The sequence below is a fragment of the Ambystoma mexicanum genome, chromosome 8 (assembly GCF_040938575.1).
Source record: "Ambystoma mexicanum isolate Mex_15411 chromosome 8, UKY_AmexF1_1, whole genome shotgun sequence".
Taxonomy (NCBI): Eukaryota; Metazoa; Chordata; class Amphibia; order Caudata; family Ambystomatidae; genus Ambystoma; species Ambystoma mexicanum.
In genome coordinates, this window is record NC_090929.1 from 751,309,966 (window position 1) to 751,335,963 (window position 25,998).

The 25,998-nt window shown below is 46.0% G+C and overlaps 1 protein-coding gene across 2 annotated transcripts in view; it reads right to left on the minus strand.

The window, feature by feature from the left end:
• Positions 1-25,097, minus strand: part of ANXA7 (annexin A7) — an 835,753-nt gene extending 810,656 nt beyond the window's left edge. Inside the window, exon 1 of one of the 2 annotated variants that reach the window (XR_011268601.1) lies at positions 24,896-25,027. The gene's annotated coding sequence lies outside the window, so the exon portion shown is untranslated. Of the gene's footprint in view, positions 1-24,895 lie in introns of both variants that reach the window. The other variant, XM_069610574.1, reaches the window with a different exon arrangement.
• Positions 25,098-25,998: the final 901 nt, after the last annotated feature.

Below are 25,998 nucleotides of genomic sequence, written 5' to 3' on the forward strand. Positions count from 1 at the left end.
TTGTGGCGCTAGCAGGACAACCTGACAGCAATAGAAATGATATAAGATATCGCAGAAGGAGGGCATGAGGTATCCCGATAACTGGTGATGTCTAGCGTGGGTAAGGAGGTGACCCAGCTGAGACTGGACTGGGAGGAAGAGGCAGGAATACAAGATGGGAAAGGGCACAGAGATATCAACCAACGCCTGACCGAGAAGGGGATTAAGCTAGATGTTGAATCTGTTTGGGCATGCATGGTAGGAGGATTCACCAGACGACGAAACTTGAAACACGTGAGCAAAGTCAAGGATCTGGCCTATATTCTGGCTAAACGCAGAATTGCTAGGAGTTGGAAAGCATGCCACAGACCTAGAATAGAGGTATGGTGGCATGATCTCTTGAAATGGGCCGAGGCCGAAACAGTGGTATGGTATGAGGCAGCCAGCAGGGGGGAGGAACATGAAGTGGGGCCTCTGATAGCATGGAGACAACTGGTGGCTACATTGTCAGGACCCACCCAAACCAGCCCAAGCGAATATGAAACGACCGAGAGCTGTGAAGGGGGAAGAGCCCCCAGAAGCATGATATCTGGAGAACATAGGAGTAAGCTCGAATTGTGGGAGGGAGACCGTAACAAAGATATGTAAATGTATGATAAAATGCTGAGAACCAGAACTGTCCGGGGTGCTTGTTAATTTTTGTTTGTTGTAAAAAAACAAAAAAAAAAATATACTTTAAAAAAAAATCCTTTCTTATAGACACAGGGGCGACTAGGTCCTGCATTCGAGAGTGAACATTAAGGTTGTCAGGCGATGCCATGAATACGCAAGGATTCTCTGGGGCTCAGGAAGTGGTATCTTTTACAGACACCATCTCCCTTTCTATAGGGGAACAGGATTTCTCTGCCTTTACTTTACTCTTGACAGACACCAAACAATTTCATTCACAGAAGAGAGGATAGTGTGCTCTACACCAGGGATACACTTTCTCAACGTAAGAGATCATTCACGCCTATTGTGGACGGAAGGTATAAGGGGTGGCGGGCGGGCTGCCAGTAGACAAGGAGCTATTCCAGTACAGGACTGAGATTCCAATTGCATGGCTCCCACGGATTCTGTTACGCTCACCTGGCTCCCACAGAGGCGTCGATCTGAACTGGACAGCTGTGGTCTCCACCAATGTGACGCGTAGGGCCGAGATGACGGACTGGACTGGCCCACCTAGCTTTGTTTGCTTGGCCCGTAGGAATATTCTCCTGCAAATGGAGAAAGGGGATCAACCACCCGTGGAGTTGAGCGTAAATCCCCCCCCCACCCTCGCTCTTCTCCCCACAGATCACCTTTGATGTCCCCTCTTATAGCCTCAACTGATGATTTGAAAATATGAGCTCTCCATCCTGCATTGAGCGCAGGGGCGCGTTGATAACCAGTTGCTTCACTGGCTCGAAGGAATTGGTGAGTTCCAGAACAATATTTACTCTGAAAAGTATGTAGTTCGTAAGAGTTAAAATGTCTGACTTTCACTCTGCGATTCCTTGCAGGTTGCAGCTTGACCCTAGCGAAGAGTTCCTCGTGGCAACCGGTAATATTCAGGTACGGATTTGTATTATCCAACAGTTCGATAAAATAATGTCAATATGGAACCTGTTGCTTTCTCCTTTATTCAGGCGCTGGGACAAAGTATGAAGTCTCGGGGAATAATGCCTCCGGCAGTAAAATCAGGTAAGTCTATTGGGGTCAGAAGGATTCCCCTTGTTTGTCCCTTTGTTTCACCTTGCTGTCCTTTTGTTTCCCCCTTAGGGGCCGGGGTTCGGCGAGGATGCAGTGGAAGCTGTGCCGACCCGTGAAGAGGAATAGTACCCCCGGTGGTAAAATCAGGTACGTCTTTGCAGGGGGGGGTGGGGTAACTAATATTCCCTCGGTTTATTCCCTTGGCTCCCCTTGCTGTTCTTGTCTTCCTCTTAGGTGCCGGAGTGCGGCGGGAACATGCAGAAGGATGCAGTGGAATGTGAAGATGCTGCGAAGGCCGGCGAGTTCAGCGCGGCGCTGCAGCAGGCGAGGCGGCGCGCATAACATAACTTCTTTCTTTCAGCACGAAGGCGCGATGGATCGGGAATTCAGGTAAGGATCAAAGGTATTGCTCTTGTTTTAACCTTTTCTCCTTCGTTCTCCCTTTTTCTAGGAGCTCCAGACTTGAGGCGGGCGTGGCAGAAGACTGGATGCAGACTTGCAGGCACGGTGAGCGTTACGCTGCTGGATGCAGAACGTGAAGCATGTGCTGCTCTTCGGGCGTGGTTTAAATAGCCTCCAAAGTAGTCCCAGGTAAGTATTCCTCCCCAGCCCCACCCGAGTAAAAAAAAAAAAATAGTCCCAAGGTAAAATAGTCCCTTCCAAGCCTCATTTGGCTTGGAGCTCTGCAGCATGGTCTGCATCAGGTAAGCTCTACTCTATGAGCCTGGCGTCTATGGCGCCAGGACTGACTCTCCATATGAGCCTGGTGCCATAGGCGCCAGGACTGCACCCAAACAGCCCCTAGCAGGGGTTTTTGGGCTTGCTCAAAATAACTTGATGCCTGCTTCCGGGGTTGCTGGACCTGGTCTCGTTCCCCCGGGGGTAGGCATGACAGATTAAAGGGAAGATTTTGAGAGTCCCAAATGGGTATTTGTTCATAACAGAGATACCATTTGATGAGGCAGAAGGGAAAATAATACCAATAGAGATTGAGGCAGAGATTGTGAGGAACAAGTGGATAGCAGTACATGGGATGGACCACACAGGACGATCATGGCAAGCAGTGATTGCAGTAGCAGAAGGGTACAGGCTAACCACAGTTACTGACTAAGAACTGTTCAAAGACGAACGTTCAGAGAAATAGTGTTCGAAATGAGTGACTTATTGGTTGTAAATACACTACCGAGGGTACCTCAGGAGGATGGCAGTGGCACTAGAAGCACCACCATCCTTCTGCGAGGAGGATTTGGCCAGGTGCCCAGCATCCTATGGACCTCTGATGTGTGGCTTCTGAAACGAATGCGTCTAGCAAGATAAAGCTGAAACAAGAAGCAATGTTACTTAGAGTGTACAAGAGTGAAACAGTACCCACTATAAAAGGAGGCAGATGAGGACATTTACGAGAAGATTGTAGCACTAATGTATGGAAAAGGGTACGAACCAATGGTAAGCCCATTACTCTGCAACAATGTAGTAGATCGTTTCTTGGGGACCGAACAGGCCAGCCACCTGACATGCAAGGACCAGTAGAATAACCGCTATAGGGAACCTCCATAGACAATAGTATGCTCAATACCCAATTCTCTCCGACGAGAGGGTTTTCAGGGAAGGGCCCAGGTGATGACGCAATACTTGCACAAAAACAGAGCACACGCCATGGAGCGCCGAGAAGTACTGGAGAATCCCAATTGTCTTGTATGATCCCCGTTTGTTTTTGCAATAAACCGCAGTTCTAACTTGCCGCTGACCGAGTCCTCGGTTTATTCTGGGGAAGGGCATTGGGGCCCTTTTGAGTCAGGCGGATACCCAGACCTCTGGTATACCTTGGGAGAAATGACCCCAACAAGTGGTTAATACTGCATTAAACCATTGCCAGTGTTGGATCGTATTCCTCTAGGCTTCACTGAGGCAATGGCGCCCAGGTCTTAATTTATTTGTGCAAACTGACTAATGACGAGGGATTAGCCCGATATTCAGGGGAAATTCCTGTCTCAACCAGTAAACGAAACAGGGACTTGGGAATCATTTTCAACCATGCCTTCTAATTTATACAAAAAAAGGCAGAGACCAAAAGTGAACACGGCTGCACACACTGTGGAAAACTAAACCCTACCTTGTTAGTGCCACAGAGGCAAGTTGAGCCAAGCCTTAATAGCATCCGTCCGCAAGTTGCGTTAGTCTCTGCATCGGCCTATCCAAAACTATCTACAACAGTTTTAACTGGTCAAAACCTTTGCAGGAAAAGGACAATTCTAGAACAAAAAAGTACTGATGACATTCTGCTTACCGAAAGCGCTTGCATTAGTACAAAGCGAAGCAGAGACTTCACTTCAAAATGCTGTGTATATGGGCCCATGTACCTCAATATACTAACACAGCAATACATATTCACTCACAGACTTGGAAATACCTCGGAAATTTGGATCCGACACAAGCTAAATCATAAAAAAAGGGTACTTGTTGTAAATGTCTGGTATCGGAGAACCGGAAACTAAGACCTTCTTCTGTCCTCAGGAAGGAACCAAAGACTGTCCTGGAACGGTTTTAACTTGGGAAAGGTAATCAAGACTTTTGTAGAACTTTCTTGAACTTGGGGGAAGGGAGGTGAAAAAGGATGCTAGGAAATTTGTTTTGATCACCATTTCTTTTATTGGTGACATCCTTATAAATTGTTTAACTTTAGTTGTGAGTGGATAGGTTTTGGGCACAGACAGACTTTTGTTGAACTTTCTGATTCAGGCTTTCTTTAGTTGTTCAGGTAGGGAAATCCCACCTTAGCATAGGGCAAGTTAGGCCTTCAATTATCCTGGCATTTGATTTAATAAACCATTTTATTTTTAACTTTGAATCCGTTGACTGGGTCTTGCTGCCCTTTACGAGAAATATGGCGTCCGGAATGGGAGGAGGGTTATTACGAGCTAAAGAAACCATTTGGACAAAAAGTGGAGACATGGGAGTGGTGTAGTAACTTTACCCATTTGGCAAAATTAAAATCATATGCATACATTCCTGAGATGCTGAAACGCAATCCTACTCGACATGTCCTTAGGACATGCGCAGGTTTATTCCTTTGCTCCGCATAAACGCCTTTCTTTGAGATCAGCAATAGGCCCTATGCAGAAAATTCCTCTGGAAAAAAAGAAGAATTGCCTTATGTGTGAGGATAAAGGAGGTATTCAGAGTCTGCTATACATCCTAATGGAATGTCTAAAATTGGGCTCAACTTGCGATATCTTGGAGAATATGTCCATGACCTAGATTCAATTAAATGTTTATCCTTTTGGAGATACAGAATGAATACCAAGAGCAATGGTCGGCATTTAGCACTTTACAGAATTTGGCTGACTGATGCAAAATCTTGTTTAGAGAAAATGGTGAAGAGATCTCCCCTTTTATTAATTGCAAGTAACAATTTGCATGCTGTTTGGTGTAATGCATGTGATTGATGAACTATTTCTTATGAATTCTCATGTGAAATGTGTAAACTTTTAAACTAAAACACATTAAAATAAATAAAATAATTTTGGTAAAGATAATGCTAGATCTAGATAGTGTGACAAATTGGGAAAACAGCTGAAATTGACAAAACCCAAACCAAAACCAATGTCATTCTTATTATCCACTTGATTTCAACGTGCCCTGCAGCTGCACAGCCATATGTGAAGTCAGTCTGGCACTGGGAGTTCCATCCACCTCAGATGGGTCCCTCTCCCCCCCCCCCCCCAGGAATCCTTTTTTTTATAGGAAACGGATGGAGAACAAGCCGTGGCTCCTATAGGGCTGGGATGCTAAAAATAGGCCTCTTAATAGGGGAAATTCAAATCAGTGAGATATTTATTCTTGATCTGAGGCTGGCAGGGGAAAAGATCTTCACACTGGGGAAGGGGCCAGCCATCTTGGGATTGACAAGCACCCCACTTCCTTCCTGGAACCCACCACCAACTACTTTTAGACAGGGCACTCTGGGAGCTGACATCACAAGGAATAACCCTTGTTGCAGGAAAAATGATTGGTCGCCTACAGAAGGCTTACAATGGTGTAATCGGTTGTAGAAAAGTGATTTAAACCCCACTCCCCCTTTATCGAACATCTAAGAGATCCATTTGGGCAATCCTCTTGAAGAAGCATCTTGAAGAGCTACATGAAGAGGATTTGACCAGCACCTTTTCGGGGTGAAGGCTCCCCAAAGTTCCCATCCATTATGTGAAGACTATGACCTCCAGGAAATGCACTCTGGGGGTACATTTTAAACAACCTGCTGCAGAAAATTCCCGACTGCTGTTGTACATTGGTATCGAAGACTATGCCTGCAGAAGTGGCAAGCCCTTCAAGTGTCCCTGGCAACCTTACGTACTGGGAGGAGAAGAAAACAGACTAATCTTTCCTAAGGAACTCTGAAAGGTCCCACAGAAACCCAAAAGATGGCTATCAACTCCAAAATGCTTTGAACTCCATTGAGCCACTGCAAAACTCCAATGGTCCTGCCTGGGACACTCCACTTCAAGCCACTTAGACCTACGCCGACCTGAACATCACCTGCTTGTCCCAAGCTTATTCGAGCCTAAACCATTTCTGTTGTTGAACCACATCGCAAATTTCATCGAGTCAACTCGAACAGAATGGACGTACTAGAAAGCAGCTAGAAGCCCAGCTCAATGCAGTAAAGGTTGGAAAAGAAAATGAAAAAGGGGATCATCAGTGGTTCTGTCCCTCGTCTTGTTGTATGGGCCTTAGTGAAAGTAAGACCCCATTGTATGCCTCAACTACATTTTCTTGAACTTATTTGGCTCGTCTACCCCTCCTCCCGTCCCCCCCCCCCACAGTCATCATTTTCTGAATCTCATTAAGGGTTAATAATCATTATGTTCTTTAATTCTTTTTTATAGAACCTTGTTTGAACAGCTTTTATTTTGGCACTAGTAATTACTATTGTGTTTTCGATGCCTCCATGTTGGGTCACACCCTCTTGAAGAGTATAGCCTGCCTTAAGCTCATTCAACCTTAAGAGAGGTTGAAGAGGTATACCGTTCATGCATTGCCTGTTTCACTTCCATGATTGAGGTCACTGCTGTTCTATTAGTAGTGTGATGCCCAGTAAGAGACGCCCTGCTCATCCCGGGACTCATACAGGGCAGAAGTCATTTCATCACACCAACTGATGTTAAGCTCCGATTGTTGCTTGCAACTTTACTGCATCCTTTAACCACCTTTGTTGATTGGAAGCATACAGCACTTTAGAAATTATGAAAAGAAATATAAACAAAGGAAAGTGACCATAATTGAACCCACACTATGACATATAGCCACATAGCGCATTTAATCTTCAATAAGAGGACCATTTCATTTTTCCCATTCGATCGCAAACTGCTGTCTCACTGCTCTACCTTTTAAGCAGTATTATTATTACAAGCAGAAACATACTACATTCCTCCACTACCCCAGTTTTAAAACGTGTACTTTGTGTGAATGAATATTCCTCAGAGATGGGTTTGATATAAAATGCACCAATACAATATCTCCAGTAAATAAACAGAGTGACTACAAAAATACCCATTGAAAAATAAAAAATAAAAATGAACCAACGCCCAATTTGACCAACCCACCCATGTGTGTCACTGCCACAAACAATTCAGTTCAAACCCGATTTACCGGCATGTGGAAGCCTTGCAGTTGGAAAACCTGTATTGGCAGAATAGAAACACCACACCTTTGTGGTAAGGAAACGCCTTTAACGTGCACTTCTTAAAAAAACCTTAAACCTTCAAACATCAAGAAAAGGTAGTTGATACTATGGAAGACGTAAATGACACTGGACATCTTTAAAGATTACGTCTTTCACAAGCGATTGTACAGACGTCGTCCCGTCCCATTTTAAACCACTTTTCTGCAGGGGGCCATGTAAACACGGACACCATCAAGGCTTGACCTGCATACGGCTTTAGAAATAGACACGTCAATCTTAGATTGTTCCAAAGGGTTTGCAAATACTTAACCAAGAACGATGTACTAGCCCAACAATAGTCTGGCAGCGGGTGTGATTCATGGTTCACCCCAAATAAATAGAAAAGCAATTGTGTTGTAGCACTCGCATAATTTTGCATTCCTGTGATTGCACAATTTTCTTAACAGTGGAGGACCAATGCACAATTACATAAATGGGTGACTAGATTCTTTAACTTCTAATAATACAACATGGTAATTTGGGTTGCCTGAGATTAACCCAATAACACCGTCATACCAATCGTGATTAGTATGCTTTAACATTAATTCCAAACAACATGAATCAAGAACCCAATATCATGCACCAATACACGTTTTGCCGCTTCTACAGGGCATACACCAATTGTTAAAAGGTACATTCGTTCTGTTGCTAATTGGTGCGTCTCAATTATTTCATGATTTTTTTCTAGAAATCACTTTTGCTGAATTTCTTTTTTGGGGACTTTTTTCCGTGACGTAATGACTTCCCAGGAGTATAGGAGGCGAGTAGTGACTAAATCACCTATTCAGCGCCATCAATTCTTCAAACCAACAGTGATCCCAATCATAAAATCTGGAACAGGCACAGTCAAGAGTGATACCTCCTTTGACTTTTTGTGATAACGTGGGCCAAGGGACGGCTAAACTCTTAAGAGGGGCATGAACGTGACTCAGTAGTGGCCCAAACAGCAGAGTATCACAGCTCACAATAAAGTGAAAAGTCCCATCAATGTTCCATAATAAAATATATGCACAGAGTCTCGGGAGGATAGCTCATCGGCAACATTCTCGCCTTGGAAGCAAAACGACACGGAGCAACATGGGTTTGATCCCTGGGACCGAGCTTAGAAACCTCTGGGTATTAAGCACATTATAAATATATCATACCTGTAGGATTTGAAATTAAGATTCAATGAGCAGGAGCTAAAACCAGCTCCTAGTTGTCAGGCATCACCCGGTAAGTAGGAGCTAATGCTGGGGAACACGGAGCAAGTACACAGCAGACTGCAAATCTAACTTCTGATGATATTTTACCCATTATATTTAAATGGATCCTATAGCTGTCCCAATTCTTCTTTATTTACATTCACACACACTCAAGGTAATGCATCACATTAGCATGTAACAGACCAGTTGACCTGGGGAGCCAAAGGTATCTCCTAGTAACTGTTGGTTGTAAACCAACCAGGCTCTCCTAGGTTAGAAGCAGGAGTAAATAGCTCACAGCAATTTCTAACCCTGCTTCTGCACGAAAACTAAATAGAATAACTACACAAAAGGCCACTCCTGTGGAAAAGCACTATGGGTGAGAATACAGGTTTGAAAAGGCAATTTAAAAGTCCACAATATTCTTGTGGAAGGGATATGCTGGGTGGGGTTGGGGGCAGAGGGGGTGGACAAGAGACCCAACCAGTCTCTAGGGCCCAAAATGGATCAAGGGAACAGTTGTGGGCCAATAGTAACTTCTTGGTGGTTAGACTACTGCAAATGACTTTCTCAGTCTGAAGCAGTGAGTGACAATGTCGAGCAGGGGGGTGGGGAGGGTCGAAAGGAGCTTGTTGTGGTTCAACGACTATGCTTGGGAATTAGCGGACCGGGAGAGCCACCAGAGTCGGTTTGGCGGCAAAGAAGCTGGTGACTTGATGAGCAGATTTGTGTCAATCAGTTCGATTCAGATTCCGATGATCCATGCTCGAGAATCCACCAGGGTCAGTTCACCTGGCAGTGACGATCAGCAGCCAAGATGCTGGTGCAGTTAACAGTTTGGACTTGCCATTAAAGTTTGAAGAGCTTGGTGAATGGGAAAGGAAGCTCTGGGGAGTCCTGTTGGTTCGGGGTGAGGTGAACTCTGCTCGACAACAGTTCAATTACAATGAAACAAGGCTGGCTTGGCACTGTTGCGAGCCCCACTCTGGGTTCGCAGAGACAAGTTTGTTACTTGTTCTCCTTCAGAGGTCCTTCGCCAAGTTTAGCTCCCGGCAGAAGTGTGACAGGCAGAGATACAGGTCTTTTCACAGCAGCAGGTTCACCCCTAATGTGCCACGAGGATGGGTAGGGGATGCAACTCTGCCTTGGACACTCATGCCTTCACCTCACTGGTTGAGGGCACTGAAATGTCATCCCTCCCAAAAGTAGTCCAATAAAATTCTTCTTGGGTAGTTGTTCCAAAGTGAATATGAGAAGTGGTGGTGGACCTCTTCTTTTAAAAAGGCAAAAGCCCCCAGGTGTTGGACTAAAGTAAAAACAAAGATGTGATTTGCTTGAGGCAACCCTCCAGACCATCGTTCTTCACCTGCAAAGCCATTATGGAATAAGAAAGACAGCGTGCAAATCAGGCTTGGACCCACCCCAAAAGGGGTAGTCCAGCCCAAACTGCTAGGTCACATCCCTTCTGCACGAGACCACAAGCATCCCCAAACATGTTTGGCCTCAGTGAGTAGTAGCTTGGGTCTCTAGGCCCAGCAGGCACGGGATCCACATTTGGGCATACCCGTCCCACTCGGGGAAACAAGGCAAAAACAAAGATGATGGCTGAAAGGTTTAGAATTAATCTAGCCTCTTTTTCTGGGTCCAATCCCGGTCCTTGGACTTTGCCTTCTGACATCACACCCAAAGTGCTTTGTACCACGGGAAGTGGTGGGGGACAGAAAGGAAGGATAGAGGCAGAGCAATAAGATGATGGAACCTTCCACCAGTTGTCAAGAGCTCCCTCCATCTACATTAACCCTGCCCCTTTTCCTTCTCAATAGAATTAAAAGACCTTTAGTAATGCAGCACCCTGGTGGGAGGCTACTCCGATGTGAATGGGTGTGCTCCTCCGATTCCTGTTCCCAGGCTAGCTTCCTGTGAAACGGCTGTCTTCTGGGGAAGGCGTTACTTGCTCTCACAAAGGGAGCAAAGAGGCAATCTGACAAAACTACAGCCTTGCTAGCAGTAAAGACAGCCTTGTCTGGGGAGAATATACATAGCCCTTTATGAGGTGTCAGTAATGTGAGGCGGGCCACTGTTTGATGATTTATCAAAAAACATGCCAGTTTATTATCAAAAGAAATAGGATTAAAAAAAAATACCTCACTATCCCTACTTTGCTGAACTGGCCCTCACACTAAGCTACACATATACAAAGTAAATGTGCAGCAATACAACAAGAACAACACTCACAGTTTCTGGATAACCTTCTGATGTCCTGGGTGCATTCCCTTCCCCACGATCCAAGGTCAATTCCGTTAATGTTCAATCAAAGAAACTTCTAAATGTTTCAAAGTTGTGTTTTTAAACCAAAGTTCCAATGATAGCAAATCTCTTCTTTTGTTGAGATATCCACTATCCACCAAATAAAACCAATGGTAATCCCAGCCACAATGCTTTGTCACCTCGTCAAGAAGATTTGCCACAGTTGCAAGCAATGCAATATCCACAACTGTCAGTATAGTTCTTGATTAACAGTATTTTTCTTAGTTACAGTTTTAGACTTCACAACGGTTATATTTGTCAGGATGACTTCTCGATGTTGCTGCTTCCACTTCAACAGCTTTACTTCTACTTGATAAACAGTCATCTTTGTCTCACATTATTCAACTTTGTTTAGACTACTACAATGTTGCATCTACCAACAAGATAGGACACCATAGCTTCAGTGATAGTACTTCTAGATAGTCTTCAAGAAGATACACATTAATGTACTTAGGCAAGGCACCCATCCTCCGAATCCCTCTTCAAAGAGGGGCAGCCTCTTTGCCTCTGCCAATAACAAACTGGGTTTGCCTTGAAGACCCACTTCTCTGTCTTCCACAGTCTCTGCCACTACAGGTTGTGTCAACTTCAAACTAGTCTTTACAAGCAGCTAGTTTCCCCTTCCCCAACTTTCTCAGCTCAGGTATTTACCCAGAAGCCTTGGTGCCCCTCACATAGCTTCAGTTAATGCTGGCACATATATGTATTTAAGCGAGGTTTGAACTTCACAGTAACAGTTGGATTGCTTCTCAACTCTGAGAAAGGTTGGTTTCACTTTGAATATGGGGAGGCTCTTGGCTTGGGCAAAGTTCTCTTGTTCAGAAATATATACACCTACTTCTTATATACAAAAAGTATGCGGTTTTAAAGTTAAGAACAGAGTTCAGTCTTTCTTTAGGAATCGCAATTAGGCACACACAACAACTCTGATGTAGTTTTCACAAGTTAAAGGTTTCAACAATTGTATTATCAAGGTTACGTTTTCAAAAATATGCTGGTCTCCATGTTCCGGCGTCCCTTTTGTTCTCCCACTTCTGCTTGGTTTGCCAGCCCCGTGCCTGCTTTCTTCTTCTTCTACAGCTCACATTGCAGTCAGTTTCAGCTCCTTTCTCCCCTTCCAATTGCCTGAACCTTGAGGGCCTTTTATGCCTCCCAGGTTCTCAGGTGTGGGCTCTTAGGCTTAATTGCTCGACTACTGCATGCCTCTTCAGCCCACTTCCTCATCCTAGTACTCATGGGACTTGTAGTCCCATTCAAGTAAGCTCTTTTAACAATTGGGTTATTTTCAATGATTATATTTCCCTTAAACCCATTAAAAGATGGACTGTTAGATTGGTTGTTACAGAGGATGATATTGTATTTAAGGCATTTTCTCTAGATCCTTTTACACATTATACCTTTGGGAGTAGGGGGGGTGTTTATCCTGAGATGCCTCGAAAGATCTTTCGATTAAGGCTTGCTCAGATTTAACAGAACTTGTACCCAGGTCACAGACCTTTATATGTGGGCCAGGGACATTATCATGACAATGTGCAATTACCTGTTTTGGCAACCCAGAAAGGCACCTCCTCTCATAGGACAAATACAGTGTCTCATGCCATTGGATCTCCTCACCACCCTGGGCCCCATCTCCTCCATCCTCACGCAGTACCCCACACCTAAGTTCAGGATCAGAAAGCGGTCTTTCCCTGGCCACCTGGAAGGAGACTTTAGGCAGGGTTTCAGTGAGGGGTCGAGGATTCGTCACACATTTTACAGCTGTGCTAACAGGAGTGGCACGTGTGTTACTAAACTGCTGTTACTGTAATAATGAGACTTACCATATAATAACTCAGACAAGGCTTATAAAACATGCATCTGGCACCAGAAAAGTAACTCACAATTATATGTTTTTGAAACAGGGTTTCATGTCTTAAAACGCCACTCCAGTGCTACAGTGATTTAGCTGTCAGATGGGCATCTGTGTCCGCTTAACCCACCTGTGCCAGTGAAGAGCAGGCGCTGCAGAATAGGCTACTGATGCAGCAGGGCACAGATGTACACTATACTTTTAGCATGAAGTTTATGAACGGGTAATCCGATTGGCAGATTAACCTTTCAGAAATGGAATTACCCTGATCACTTAATAAATATTAAATAACTGTTTAAAAAGCCAGGGCTTCGACATCTTTGCCAGATGGCAATTCCAATTCCTCATAGTTCCTGAACCGTTATTGTTCATAGTCATAGACAAAGGTCACCTGAAACTTGTCTGCAAGGAGACAAATCTGTATAAACATGGCATGCAGGTCCTGAAGAAATCCATGTCAGAGCAAAACATGGGTTGGCACATGCCTTTTGATTCTTGTCACATTGTTTGAACTAAGGTTAAAATGTCATAAATGAGTTACTCTCAAACAAAAGCAATAACCATATCAAAATGCTATGATTCTGTTGCCTGCCATCTCCCGTTCATCCATAACTCATGCACTGTAAACTCTCTGCTTGTCTGTGTGTTGGTAGTTATGCAACATTTCCATGTACCCGTTTCTTTTCATTATGCTTAGGTCTCTGCTCTCTGTAACCCACGAGCAAGCTTTTGCACCTGTAACTAAGACAGCGCCTCGATGCCCCTGGGCTACAGTGCGCTTTACAAATAAATAAGTTACAGGCGAAACATGAGATAAGAATTGGAAGAGCATGTTAAAATGGTAAAATGACTTGGGACATTGTAATGCTTCATCCAGGATCTTAATTGTGGCTTGTAGCTGACCAAAAGGTTGGCGAGTTCGACAAGCAACTGATCACAGGTGCTCATTTCCCTTCCCAAGATTTAAATGCACCATACAAACATATCCTGCAATCTAAAATGACCCGGCTACTTACCGGTAATCATCTTCATTACTCCTAGTCCTACTCTTCCTCATCAGCGTACTTGTGAAATTCCAAAACTCCATCTCCGCAATCCACCCAGTCTGAACTAACAACCATACCTACCCCACCACACCATAGTACAATACTCCCTCACCCCCACTCAATGTTAGTTTTAATAACACCCTGACAAATCATGGGAGGGTTTTCATACCGCACCAGGGTGGGCGCGGAGGGTTGTAAGTACTGTGATGAGGAAGAGGACTAGGTGTAAAAAGAATGTTACTAGCAAGTAACTAGGTCATTACCTCCATGCCGCTCTCTTCTTCGTCTCAGTACTTGTGAGGCATACCAAAGACAGCATTGAAAAATGGATCCATGAACACAAAAGCACAGAGTGTTGTTTCAACACCCAATTACCAACTTTATTTGAAAACACCACAACAAATGAGTCCCAGTACTCAACAACCCCACCCCAAAGGAGAAAGACCCTTGCATGTGCAAATTGAGGTGATAGTGTCTTGTGAACATGTTTTGGTCATACCAGGCAGCCACCCCCTGCAGATCTCCTGAATCAGCACCGTTTGCCTCTGCCCAAGATGCCCAATGCCTCTTGTAGAGCGATCCCCAGCAGAACCCGGCAAAGGGACCTGCACCCCAGAATAGGCTAAGGAAATAGCTTGCCTAATCCAACGGCTAATTGTACGCACTGATGCCTTCAGGCCAGGCTTCAAACCCCCCCCCCCCCCCCCCCCCAAGTGTCACAAAAGACCAAACTGCTGAAAAGACGTTCTGTCCCGGTAAACCAAGACAGACCTGTTCACATCCAATGTATGCCACCACTCCTCCTCGGGAGAGGTGGGACTGGGAAAGAAGGCCCAAAGCCCAATATCCTGTGCCTGATGGAACTTCGAAAGGAAACTCAGATCACATATGAGAACCAGAGAATCCGAAAGAACTTGCAGGAACGGAACAGTGCACAAAACACTCCAATTTCACCCAGCTTCATCACCGAGGTAACGGCCACCAAGAAGTCTTGACATCCATGTGAGAAACTTGGAATCAATGGACTCTGCTAGTTCAAAACCAAGGGACGGTGCACCGGAGGAACACCAGCACACACCGTAGGTTTAGACAAGAGGAAACTTTCGAACATCCAGCAGGACAACACCTTACACTGATAAACTAAGAACCCAGGGCTCCCTGAAAGTTTGGCTCGCCACCCACTGGGCCCTAAAAGATGAAACTGTCGGACCCATGTCTTGGCCATCCTTCAGAAAAGGTACGGGACAGTCCAGAGTCCTCACAGATTTCCTAGCGCACCACCGTACTAAGTTCTTCCAATGCACTGCACATACCTTCAACGTTGACGGATGCCTGGATTTATGATTTGCCTCCACCAATTGCAGAGTTAAGCCCTGTCTATGCAATCCCTGCCTCAACTTCCAAACCCCTAGCCCCATCCAGAGCGGGCACAGGAACGGGGGCAGGAACTATCCCAGAGCCACAGCCAGGTCATGAAGAAGAGGGTACTAAGAGCACCTTGCCACACCGGCACCACCAGAACCACCTCTGACCCAGAGTCCTGAATCTTCAGCAGCGCAATTGGAGGAAATGCATAAAGATGCAGCCGTAAGCCAGTCCAGTGTCAAGGAATCCACAACCCAAGTGCCCGGAGACTGGTACCTGAAGCAAAACTGGGCCCGTTAAACATCGGCAATGCAAACAGGTCCAGCATCAGCAAACCTAAACCTACAACAAATTAGGCGAAACAAAGACCTGCGCACCCCCTGGTATGAACGGCCCGCAGAGACAGCAGGTTTCTCTCTGCCCAGCATCTCAATGGAACTCTAGACTCCAGATGCCATGAATTTCTACCACCATGTCGATTGACATACGCCAATGTATTGTCCACCCGGGCAAGAGCGACCGACCCCTGGATGGAACAGGAAAACATTTTTAGAGCAAGGAATGACTGCCGCAAGCTTCCTCCAATTTGACAATTGTGAAGCCTGCATTGGCGTCCAGCGCCCAGGAGAACTCTGGGCCCAAACACTGCTTTTCATCCAAGGCCGCCGGCAGTAACAATGTTCGGTAAGGGGTGAACCCCAGATTGCCCAATTTCGTCCACCGCTGGAGCTGAACCTACAGATCCAGTAGAATGGCAATCTACACCTTGTACATCTGTGAATCCGCCCTCAAAGAGCGATGGAAGTGACACCAGCGATGCATGTGCAGCCGTGCCCACAGAACCACAAAGACACGCTGCTATGTGATCTGCACCCAAAGAACTTCCCTAGCCGTCACCCAGGCTTGGACTGTAGAATCCCCAACAGACGCACACGGACCATTGGCAGCAGAACCTGCCCCTGTGCGGTCCAGAAATGGGCCTCTTTATTCTGCAGATCCTGAGAATGTCCCAAACAAGATTTGTCCCAATTGATCAGGGACCCCAGAGACTTAATACAACGGTAACATGCACCATCAACAGCCCCCTGGAGGAAGCATTGATCAAATTTGATCTGGTGTTCCCATAGAACAATCCTGTACACCCACAGGTTGGCAGATACGGACCGCTAAGCAGGCCAGAACCAGCAGAGACAGGCCCCAGCACATTTGGCGTCGGGACTTTTGCAAATGCACCAGAACTAAAGAAGCTTCCCCTTTTTTGCGATTCCTCAAAGGCATGGTGGCCGGACAGAGTAACAAATGGTGTTGTACCGTCTCCTAAGACGCAACGCAGAGAATGCATGATGCCACCTCAGAGATTGCATGACGCGGCAAACGACATTGCTCCATCTATGCCAAAATACAGCAGTCAGCAAAATTCCAATGCAGAACTTTAAATATAGAGCTCTTTCCCACCTGGGTGAGACATAATCCAGGTATTCTTCACATCCCGCCCGCGTCCTTATTAGAAGGTATCCGGCCAGCTGCTCAGAAGCCCTGGATCTTCCCAGGATATCCAGTCGAGCCTTTTCCCCTGCTGCCCTCTTGATCGCTTCCTTTGAAACGCGATCATTGAAACATGGTCATTGAGGGATTTCACCAATAATCCTCCAGACCCAGCAACCCCAGATATCTTTTCCCATGAGCAGCCCACTTTTAGGAGCCCCTCCCCTGATTGGGACAAAACATCTGTAACTGCCTCTTTGTATTTACAAAAGGTGAGGATCGGACCAGAGGCAAGTCCATTAAAGAACCGGACGTAATTTACAGACCATCTCAAACCCCTCTAACCCAGTTTCCAAAAGCACAGGGATATTCGGGGTAGCAGTGGGCAACCCAAGGATACTCTTCAAAAACATTGGCTCAACCACTACGAGGGACTTTGTCTCCACATGCCCCCAAAGTTCCACCCCATACAATGCTGCCTGGCGTGCTTGTGCTCTAGGCCTCAAGCGAGACCCCCGCTGCCCATTCCCATGTTCATTGGTGAATCTAGTGAGGGCCCCACTGTATCTGACCAAGGTGAGATTGGCCTGCCCAGCCTGCATTTTCCAACAGCATGATGCCATAACTCTCATACCTAAACAATCATAAGACTGAACCTGCTCAAGGAGGCTTCCGAAAACTCCATCAGGACACAGCATGGCTCTGAAACCTCTTGTGACCACCAGAGGCCCCAGCCATGGGCTTCTCCTCAGAGCATTGACGAAGCTTGTCAGCGTGCTTATCTGCTTTGAACACACAATGCACCCTGTCTTGGGTACAAGGTATAAAATAAGCAGTTATCGCATAGCAGTTTGCTATGCAAGTGTACACTTGTGTAGCAAAGTTCCCTCTTCAATGAACGCACAGCTTGCCCTACATTCCACTCTTGCCCATGGTGCTCTCTTCACCCTCTTCTCTGTTCACTTCACATGCTAATGGAGAGAAAGTTCAGCAGTAATCATCTGCCAAAGGCAGGTGTGGGAGTGCTAGGCAAGAATTTCTTTTTCAAATAATTGCAAACCAGAAGTAATCAGGATTATAGTTTTATTAAGCTTTCTATATCCCGTCTGGCAAAGACCAGTATGTCTCAACTTTATATTTGTATTAAAAAAAAAAAGTCATGAAATTCCAGTCCTAAAATGTAAGTTGTTACATAATGCATAATTACAGTATTGCTACTGTAACATACTGCATCATCTCCATGCGTTACAGTAATGTTTAGGTTAGTGTATCTAAATTCAGAGTATCCACTGTATTTCATTTTGTTGGGAAAGATGCATCATATTGACAAGGGAACACGTTTGAAAATGTACATGATCAAATTATTTTTATGGCAAACCTGGTTATGTAACCTGCAGGCTGCATACATCTGGATACTGGTGCTCAACCTGTGAGCAAGCCCATATTCGTTTAAATTCTGTATTATCACTATGTTGCTTACGCAAAGTAGTGATCAATAGTTCCATCCAGTCTGTACATATTCAGATCTACTGCAATATCAAACACTGTAGTTGGCCTCGGAGTATGCTTTACATATTACCACCTGCATGAGACAGCTGGCCAAACTGTTTTCAGGGCATTTTTTATCATAGCTATTTATTTGCGTCCATTCATGCAATTTACCTTTTAGATTTTACAGACACCATCTATGGCTCGCACAGTTTTTTCGACCCACTGCATAGTCGAGCAGATTTGACAAAGGGCAAGTAGCATTTGCGAAGGATGTATGACACTTATTTAAATAGGGTAGAAAAATGTCAAATAAAAGTTTCACTGTGCATAGCTGGCCTCTGGGTGGCAGCAGTGTGCCAAACAAAGTGGATTTCTAGAGATATGTACCATTTTAAAGACATCACATTTAATTGTGCTGCCCTCCGTTGCTACGGGTCGAGTGCATTTCTCTTAGGTTGAATAGGTAAACCAAGTTTCCCGACCTGCAGGGCTAGTTGAAGTTTAAAGAATTTGCGAGGCCCGACTCTTCTCACTAATGTCTTTTTTCAGCAGTACACAAAACTTCTGTAGTGTTGCTCATTTCATGTCTTCGGTACAAATAACTTCTGGTGACATTAACAAAATTGCTAATCAAATGAGCCTGTTTGCTAATCAAAAATAATTTTATTAGCAAACTCTGCTAATCAATTTTAACTATTTATGCTTTGCTCTAGACAATCACCAAACAGCATCTTGCCTTCAAGTGGTATCCTCCCGACCTTCACCTTCTGATGCCCATCAGAATGCCAGTCTCTGAGGTGCAAATGATAGCAGCCCGAGACAACTACCGCCATGGTCAATGCCTTAGCACTAACCGCATCATATGCCAAATCCGAGATGAGCTCCGCCTGTGAATGCATAGCCTGCAACTGGAGAGCACAGTCTGCCCCTTACTTCACAAGCTAAGCCAATTTTCAAAAACCACCCCAAGCAGTCTCAACCACGTAAGAGGAGAATGTGGCCACCCAAAGGGCCCTGTAGCCTTTTCAGGGCCGAATCCACCCTTTGACCTTTGGTCCACAGGATCCCAGATGGCCACCATCAATGAGCGACCCACCAGGCTGGACAGGACTGTGCACACCTTCCTATCCATGTAAAGGATCAAGCTTGTCCATAAAACAAGGAATTACCGCATTTTCAGGCTCCCGCCAGCCCTCAAGGACTTCCTCTCAAAGCTCAGGAAGCAACGGCAATCCCACCTCGTTAATATGTTTAAAATGGAGGTGGAGGAAGCCTGGATCCAGATGCCACATTAGGCACTGGGGTGGTTGATAAAACGCCCATGTAGACCACTACCTGCACCAACACTGCAGCCAGTGCCCATGTATCCAGATACTTCCCCTACAATCGAGGAAGGGGAGGCCGCCCCCTCCCCACTAGAAGTAGTAACTGATGACAGCACCAGAGTCTTGGGTCGCCTGGACTTCTTCCACAACCTCCACCCTGAGCGCCTTCCTACAAATACAGACCAACAACTTATCCGACAGCGCAGGAGCCCTTGCATACTTGGAGTAGATATGCAGTTAAAGTCTGTAGAGAAAGAAACTCGCCCTGAACCTGCTTCAGCTAAAACTGCCTTTTTCCATGAGATATGGCAGCCAGGTACAACGGGGAGAAAACTTCAGGCAGCCACCAGCAAAAACTATTGAAAGTCAGCAACAGAGATTAACAAAAATCTGCAGCAGGAGCTTTTCAAGGCACAGCAAAATACCAGACGCCAAATGAAATGAAGCAGAGCCCCTTAAACTAGAGCAGCAAGGACATCCAGGTGCAAACAATTCCAATCAGGCCAGGCCAGGCCAGCCCATGGCCACCCCTCCATGCACCTGGGCCAACCAATCACAGTTGCAACATCATTGACGGCTGGCACCCAGCAGGAATGGCTGAGGGCACCGGCATTGACGCAACCTAATTGGCTTGCCCAGGGACTTCCTAGTCTGCCCCGCATCAAGTCGGCAGGCAATGCCAGCCTGTGTCAAAGGCTGCACCAGGTAAGCTTGGCGCTGTCCCACAGTGATCTCAGCCTCCTGGCCCCCCCATGCCTTCACTGTCCCCCTGTAACAAGATTGGCTTGCCAGCCTCTTCTGAAGGAGCCTGTTCAACACTCCGGACCACCTCCTTATGAGGGCCGCCTCAGCCGCATGTCTCATGGTGCATTGCAAAGTCTTCTTTTCTGCCTCTGCCATGGCATGTCTTCCCCGACTGTAATACCTAAGTGTGATCTCCATTCGACACTTGTCCCCGTGTCACCACCCTACTACAATATCTGACTACGTCCGTATCTCATTGCATCCCGATTGGTACTGAAGCTTACTGGCCTGCAACCAACTGCCTGGGCAATGTAGAATTCTGGCAGGTGCAGCAGGCCACCCCGCCCCCCCCTTTTAATCTATTGAACGATAGAATTATCTGTGTCACCTATTAGTTGCAAGTGGATAATCACTCACAGTCTTATGCCTGTTAAGTCCTCATTTTAGCTATTGTTATCACTCCCTGCTCATATTGCTAATGTCTTGCCTGCAACTCATCCTACCTGACCCGATTCTTCAGCATGTATCAACTGCTTGAACCACCATATCCTAACACTGATGTAGCCCCTGATGAGGTGAGGCTGTGCCAGACTTTGCGTTCCACTCAAAATGTTCCAATTATACCTACTGTGAAGGCATCATGAAGCAGGAAACAGACAACAGACTTCGGCAATATGAGGAGGGAGAGGAAAAAAAATAAATAAAAGAGTTGGAAGGAGCGGAAGCGTGCGTGAGGAGGCACAAGGGGGTGAGGGTACAGTGAGAAGGTAGAGATCAGCTGAGCGGAGAGAGCGGGAGGAAGAGTAAACTGAGAGGAGGGAGAGGTCATGGAGAGATTTGTAGACAAGGCAGAGGAATTGAAATTAATTGTAAGAGGAAGGGGAGCCAGCCGAGTTGAGAGTGAGGTAGAAATAGAGTCTCGAGGGCCAAGAAGACGAGTGCGGATAGAAGAGTGGTAGATACATTTTAGGGGAGTTAGGTGAGAGACAGGGAGTCCAAAGACAAAAGAGGAGCAGTAGAAGAGACAGGAGAAAATAAGGGAGATTAAGTTTAGAAGCGTGGAAGGTGAGGGAGGAGCAGATCTTGCGGATATTGAAGAGGTGGTGCCGACAGGCACGAGAGGTTAGAGAGATGTGGTTGGAGAAGGAGAGGGGAGTCAATAAGGAGGCCAAGGTTGCGGGCATGGGTAGAGATGGGAGATTGGAGGGGGGGGTGGATGAAGGGAGGAGGGGAAGGTGAGAGGGCTAGGAGGGAAGAAAAGCACTTCAGTCTTGTCGGTATTCAGAGAAAGGAAATTGGATGATATCCAAGTTTTTATGGCCTTAAGGCAGGAAGAGAGAGTGTGGTGGTGGTCAGAGGTGAAGGAAGAGATGGGAGAAAGAGTTGGGTATCATCCACGTAGAAGTGGTGGGAGATGCCGAAAGAAGAGATGACGGGGGCGAGAAGGGAGGTATAGAGAGAAAAGGAAAGGTCCGAGTACAGACCCCTGGGGAATGCCAAAGTTCAGGGGGGGGGGAAGTTGGAGGGGGTGCGGCCGGCCCAGGAGACAGTAAAGGATCGGTTGGAGAGCTAAGAGGAGATCCAGGAGAGGACAGAGCATTTGAAGCCGAAGGAGGACAGAGTGCTAAGTAGTAAGGGGTGATCTACAGTGTCAAAGGCTGCCGAGAGTTGAGGATTGCTTAGCGTAGCAAGCGGTGAGGAGAGAATTGAGTATACAAGTGAGAGCAGTCTCAGTGGAGTGTTTAGGGCAGAAACCAGACACAGGTGGGGAGGAGGGAGTGAGAGGAGACGAAAGCTGAGAGTTGAGAGTAGGCTATGCACTCGAGGAGCTTCGAGATGAAGTGGAGTAGGGAGATAAGTTGGAGGCAAGAAGAGGGCTAGCAGAGGGTTTCTTCAGGATAGGGATTATGGTAGCGTGTTTGAAAGCTGAAGGGAAGGTAGCAGAGGAGAGAGATGTTAAAGAAGGTGGGTAAGTATGGGATTAGGAGAGGGTAGACTTTGGGGATGAGGGAGGTGCATGCATAACTAGGTGAAAAGAAATAATTACAAAAACATTTGTTTCCCAGTTAAAACATGTTTACATGCTTATAAAATACTCATTGGGAATTGAACGTAAAATCTTTTTTTAATCATTTTACTCCCAACCTGGGGAGTAAAATACTCCGATTTCAAAATCTTACGTGGAGCACTGGCCAAGCCCCACCCAACAAATGTTGACTTTTGCTGAAATCCAGTGAAAGGGTGGGGTGTCCAAATGTCATGTAGTTAGCAATGCCCAGTGGGTCCCAACAGGCAACTATGCAACATTTGGTGCAGATTGTTCAAAAGGTGTGGAATTGTGTAAGGAACCAGGCTTCACAAGCCACAATCCCACACATATGGACTTTTGCTGAAATCCAGGGAAAGGGACGGGGTATCCAAATGTCATGTAGGCAGTAATGTCCCGAGGGTCCTAAAAAGGTGGTGCAGATTGGTGAGATAGTGTGGTTATAGGGCACATACGCGAAGCCACAACCTCACAAACCCAGAGACTTTTGCTGAAATCTGGGGAAAGTGGTGGGGTCCCCAAATGTCATGTAGCCTAATGTGGTTATAGGGCACATACGCGAAGCCACAACCTCACAAACCCAGAGACTTTTGCGGAAATCTGGGGATAGGGGTGGGGTGCCCAAATAATGTAGCCTAATGTCCGGGTGACTGTGTAAAACTGTAGATTGGTGAAACAACGTGGAATTGTATAGGGAACATATGCTTTGCTATATATATGATTTTTAAAAAGAGGGACCTCACCGAGACACCAAGCCATGTATGTATTCCTGCAAGGTCCAGGAACAACGCAACAGCGCACATAGGAGTCCTGTCCATGGAAAACTAAAAGCAGCGGAGATGGGTACCAGAGCAGCTCGGCATCTCCAGAAGATGGAAGCCCCTCCAACCCTACCTCATCTGACAACCAAGGACCCGACTCACCGACACCCAGACTTGAGCCACTCTCCGGCCCGGGCAGATGAAACCAAAGCCATCCCCACCGGAAGCCCAGAAGGGTCTGCAAGCTCAGCCAGGCCTCCTGCTCTGCAAGGGGGCCGGAAGACCAATGTCCCAAACCCAAAGCACCCCCAAGCCCAGCAGGGAGAGGAAACGACAGAGCCAGTTAGAAAACAAAAAACTAAACATGTTGAGTGTGGGGGGGGGGGGGAATATTATACTGTCTGGAGGGGTGGAACAGGCACAGGTATTATTTAAAAGACGGAATGGCGATGTGGGGAGGAGGGCTCCTGGAGGCATGTCTGCTGGCCCTGCCCAAAGGTTGCCCCATTCTGGGTCAAGATTCGTGAAGCGGTGCAAGGCATGATGGGTACTGTTAACGTTGGGGCATAACTCTCAACCATTTGTGTCGCAAAGGCGGGTGAAAACACCCGATTTTATTTTTGGCGGGTGAGAGGCCCATAGAAATGAATGGGCGTGCAGGAGGCTCGGCGGATGAGTCAGCTGTTTACAAGGCGGGTGACACCCACCAAAAGCGTGTGAGTTGAGAGCTATGCGTTGAGGGCACAAATACCGGGTTGTTCATGTTGGGGCTGGACCGTGCCCTGGACTAGATACGGACGAAGGCCCAAAAGGAAGGTGTATGTGATTTTGGTGATGGCAGGGGCACTGGTAATAGCACAGAAATGGAAGGCAAAGGAGGCGCCCACAGAGCATGAACGGATAGGAAGGATTTGGAGTCTAGCGGCTCTGGAGATGGTGACGTACTCACTAAAAGGAGAGTATCAGCAGTTTCTTTTGGACTGGGACATGGTTCTGCAATTCCTTAAAAGGGACTCAAGGGCTGCCTGGTGCCCTCGCAGCATGAAACTTTTGGGATTGGTGATGGGAGGACTTTGGGCTTTGAGTGGACCCATTTGGTGGAACTTGGACGGCCTGGTATAAGGGTGCTTAGGGGTAAGGGACGAGAGACGAGCGCAGTGATGGCGGTAACTAAGACTGAACCTATGATAGTTGTAGCGATATACCAGAACCCGTGGGGGTGGGGAGGTGATGGATACTTTGTTTGGTTGTTGTTATAAATACCAATAAAAAGTTCTATGGAAAAAAAAAGACAGAATGGCTTACCGAGATGGAGGAGGGGGGGCGCCTTACAAGTAAGTACTGTGACGAAGAACAGGGACGTGGAGGCCATGTCTGTGCGGGAATGTGTATAAAGGGGCACGATAAAGACAAACAAAATACCGATTAACGCAAAAGTCATACTCAATAGACAAAGCGATTTAGTTTGCAATTCTTGCGGAAGTTGGATTCGCAGCGTGCTCTTCCGCTGGGCTGCCTTCTACTCAGTTGGTGAAGCGAGATACACAGAACTGTTCCTGCTCATTAAATCTTTATTTCGATGTGCGATACACGTACACAAAAGTCTAGATTATCTAAACAGGCGTTTGGTAAACATATTGCAAGATTTAGTTAAATGAAAGACTCATTTTGACTTCTTAATAGGTTAGTCACACAGTCGTTAAAAACGAACCGTCAAGAAACTTGGTAAAGGGTATAAACACTACATGACGGGACTGTGCATTGTAAGGACTTCAAGAGACGCTGCAAGTGTGCAATGCTGTCACCCACGACCGCCGCACCAATGAATAAAACATCGCGCGTACCAAGCACACCCTCACCTGCAATAGACCTCGAACCAAAACCTGGAAATCCAACACGACCACAGCTGCCAAGATGGATACCCGCAAATAACCCCTAGTGATAAGGGAATGGAAAAGACTGCCAAGCAGGAAGTGCCGAGACCGCACCCTAATAGCAACAGGAAGCGCTCAGGCAGTAGGCAGCCATCTTAGACGAGAAAGACTCCAGGAATGCACAAGTACGTTGCAATTGAATTCGACGTAAAAATAATAATTTGATGTGCACGTCTTTTGATCTCAATAAATATATTTTAGATATTTAAAACTCAATGAGAAATATTTCCAGCAGCACTCAATCATTTCTTATATTTATTGCATCCAAATTCATTCACGTTTATAATATTTAAAAAGTATTTCATATTTGGTTTTCTTTTAAACGATGTAATTGAGATTATCTGAAAAATGTTCTCGGATACGATCATTTGAAATTGAGAGTAGTGCTCAAGTATGGTTCACGAAGCTAATGTGCGATGGTAAGGACGTCCACTGCAAACTCAAGGTTCAAAAGTCCGAGACTTAGCTGGAACTTCAGTCAGTGGCCATGTTGGAAATGTAGTGCTCGTGTTTGAATACTTATGCATCCAGAAAACGCAATCAGCACGAATTTCACAGATACATTCCTATTCTATGTCAAGGCTCGACTGCTCATAGTCTATGTCAAGACTTGGAGGGTCAGATTATGCCCTCAGCTTTCCTTTACTACTCGAGCAGCCAGCAAATCAACAATAAACAATTATAAAAAAAAAACATGAAGCAAAAACTACAATCCCTAGCAACCTACAATTAATTTGTAGTCCATTTTTCATAAACTCATAAAAACCATGTGATCCCTCAGTCCAATCACATCTCATCTCCACCTATAACCACTGCCTAAACCATAGTCCTTCCTCTTTCTTTGCTGCTCGAGCAGCTGAGATAAGTACATTTCGTATTATTATGATTATGTATGATGTGTTAATGATTGTGTTAGCTTATCTTAATAAGTGCGAGCATACCTGCCTACATTTGAAAATCAAAATTCCTGAGATTTATGCCCCGCCCACAGCCGCACAAGACTCCGCCCATTTGCACACGGCTCCGCC